The sequence below is a fragment of the Mirounga leonina genome, unplaced genomic scaffold (assembly GCF_011800145.1).
Source record: "Mirounga leonina isolate KUSES-001 unplaced genomic scaffold, KU_Mleo_1.0 Mir_201, whole genome shotgun sequence".
Classification (NCBI taxonomy): Eukaryota; Metazoa; Chordata; class Mammalia; order Carnivora; family Phocidae; genus Mirounga; species Mirounga leonina.
The window spans coordinates 21,549,784-21,553,266 of NW_023270504.1; positions in this window are offsets into that span (position 1 = coordinate 21,549,784).

Below are 3,483 nucleotides of genomic sequence, written 5' to 3' on the forward strand. Positions count from 1 at the left end.
GCCCTAAGCCTCATTCTTTTTGTCTATAAAAGAGAAATAGGAGTAATTAGCTTATAATGTTTTTGTGAGACTTGAGGGAGATGACCCATATAAAGTGCTTATCGTGGCCTACCAGAAATGTTCAATAAATATTAGTGATGAGGAAGATGATGATAGTGACACGCTATTTCTTAGAACTTATGAGTTGTTTCTTTGGGTGTTAACAGCTGGATGAAAGAGGGGATGACCTCGCATCTACCGAGCCTCTAATAGTATATAAGGAATGTGTGGGGTGGGGATGGGTGTGTGGGGAGGTGAGGTGGTCAGAGAGTCAAGGAGAAAGTTGAAACAAAGATGTGAGCCAAGGCAATAAAAACAATGTGTTGAGCTTGGGTGGTATTGGCAAAGGAGAATCAGAGCTATCTCCTCAAGGCGGGAACATTGCAGCTGTTGGGGAGGAAGAATTTACTATGCATTTCAACATCCTTCTAGCTGAACTAAGAATCAAACTGAGATTGTCACCGCGGCCCGAGGGCGCAAGAGCACCTGCCTGCAGGGTTTCCAAACAGATCAGTTCTGGACACTCGCCACTGATAAAATCCAAACGCAAAGAAATGAGTGGGGACAAAACCAGAAAGGAATTTATTTCAGTGAGGCTGACACTGGGAAGACAAAGGTGAACATCTCAAAGACTGTCTCCAAAGTGCTAAAACTACTTGGTTTATGAGGCAAATGTGGGACAAAGGTCGGTGGACCTGCATGTGGCGGGAAAGGTGAGGTCAGTCATTTTCTTGGGGTCAGTCATGCAAGGTGTTGCTGGCATCAGGGAAGTCCTTAAGGCTTGAGGGGGTAGTTTCTGTTCACACCACAGGATGCTTTGCCTAAAGGGTCCTTTACCTGAATCAAAAGATAAATTGTAAAGAAGAACTTAATCAGTTAGGAAGTACAAATTAAGGCCAAAATCATGGTAAAATCCTCTATCAGTATGAGACAGATTAAAAGGAGAAAATAAAGCTTTATTTTCTACACATGGGGAATTTACACAGACATGAGAATTGCAAAGACAGGCAAAATGAGATATAGATGTCATTCTGAACTGAGAAGAAGGGAGTAGGGGTCTACGATTTTAAAGTGATAGATTTCAAATTACAGAATATGAAAAAGAGTAACTGTTAGGTCAACAAATGTTTGGGCCTTTCAGAAACAATGGGACATGAGGACCTTGACCAAACAGGCCTTGTTAGGTTTTTCTGTGTCTTCCATACTTAGTTATGTAGGTATCTTTGGTGATAACTCTCTTTATGGAGTAAGTCCTCTAGCTAAATTTTTCTTAGACAATTGAAGGGGAGGTAATGAGTTTTCCCTGAATCAGTTGAGTTTTAACTCAAAAATTATCAGCATACCAGCCATCTTGGAATGGCCTGTCCTTGATTCCTACACAGCAAACTGTCCTTCTATTTCTAACTTTTATATAAGGTAAGGGCAGAAGTTATTAAACAGGATAGTCAGCGTCAAGAAATGTGTTGAGAGCAGTATAGTATTGGGTGAGGTGGGCAGCTGGTGGTAGGACACAGGGGCAACTGCTGGGATGACCTGAGTAGCTTTGGAGATCAGTGACCATATGAACATTACGGTCTCTTTAAAGTCTCACAAAAGTAGGCCCAGGGTGCCTGGGTGGCTCAGTTGGTTAAGCAACTGCCTTCGGCTCAGGTCATGATCCTGGAGTCCCTGGATCGAGTCCCGCATCGGGCTCCCTGCTCAGCAGGGAGTCTGCTTCTCCCTCTGACCCTCCTCCCTCTCATGCTCTCTGTCTCTCATTCTCTCTCTCTCAAATAAATAAATAAAATCTTTAAAAAAAAAAAAAAGTACGCCCAGCAGGTAACTGAGCAACAGTGATTCTAAACATGGACCAATTCCCCATTGTGGTTTCACTACTGTCTTTTGTTAAATTCTGCATTCTTATATTGATGTGGCCCTTTACGTGAATTCCTATGGATTTCTTAAAGCTTAATACAAATATCTATTTCAACCTTTCCATTTTCTTTACTGTTTCAAATGGCCACATTTATTAAGCATTTACATGGGGCATGCACTATGCAAAGGACGGTATAAACTTATCTCATTCAGTCCATATCGTAAGTATGTACTGTTATTGTTCTCATTTTAAATAAGAACACTAAGACCTGTCCAAGGTCACACAGCTAAGGATTTAGGACTCATGCAGTCAATTTCAAAACCTTAAGTATTTTAGCTCTTAATCTGGTTGTAATGAGTACCTGAATTACTTAACAATGAATGTAAAATAAGCTGGAAAAGAGTAAAGGAAATAAAAGTAGCATTTCTTAAGTAGCTACTATGTGCAAGCCCTGCTATCTCACCCAAGTCTGGTAAAAATTACAAAAGTCGGTGAAATATTCCCCATTAAAGGTAAGGAAACTGAAGCTCAGAGTTATTCAAAGATATATGGTAATCACTACATTAAAAAAACAAAACAAACAAGATATCTGTGTTTCTATTTTTTTTTTAAGATTTTATTTATTTATTTGACAGAGAAATAGAGAGAGAGCACAAGTAGGCAGAGTGGCAGGCAGAGGGAGAGGGAGGAGCAGGATCCCTGCCGAGCAGGGAGCCTGATGTGGGACTCGATCCCAGGACCCTGAGATCATGACCTGAGCCGAAGGCAGATGCTTAACCAATTGAGCCACTCAGGTGCCCCAAGATATCTGTGTTTTGTTAAACTTCCTTCTCCTGGGCGCCTGGGTGGCTGAGTTGGTTAAGCAACTGCCTTTGGCTCAGGTCATGACCCTGGAGTCCCTGGATGGAGTCTGGCATGGGGTTCCCTGCTCAACAGGGAATATGCTTCTTCCTGTGACCCTCTTCAGCTCATGCTCTTTCTCTCTCTTTCAAACAAATAAAACGTTACAAAAAAAAAAAACTTCGTTCTCCGCAAATATACTTCTCCACAGCTTTCCTAAGAGATATTTCAGAGTATCCACCTCACCCATTTTGTTAAAGTTTATTTATTTATTTGTTTAATAATCCTTATACACAATATGAGGCTCAAACTCACCACCCAGGATCAAGAGTCACATGCTTTTTGGACTGAGCCAGCCAGGCACCCTCCACCTCATGTCTCTGAAAGAAAAGACTCAATAACTGGGCTGTGGTTCTTTGCCCTGAATCCGACAGAATTTGAATAAAAAGATTATTGGAATTTTATTTCAGAAAGTTTTAAGGGCTGTTTAGTTAACAACCAAGCATTATAAAGGGAATATTTAGAACCAGGAATAGAAGGAGGGGGAAATCAGCAGCCTGGCTTAACACCCTGTTTATCCAAGACCAAATTAGAAGAGCCCTTAAGTTCAAGGAAAACCTTTCCCGGGGGGGGGAGAGGTAGGAATGGGAAATTTTGTGAGGATGGGAATCCTCCATTTCAAATGTGAATCCTCAAAGTTTCATCTCCTGAAATGCATCTCGTCCAAGGGCACCATCTGGTGTGCAAAT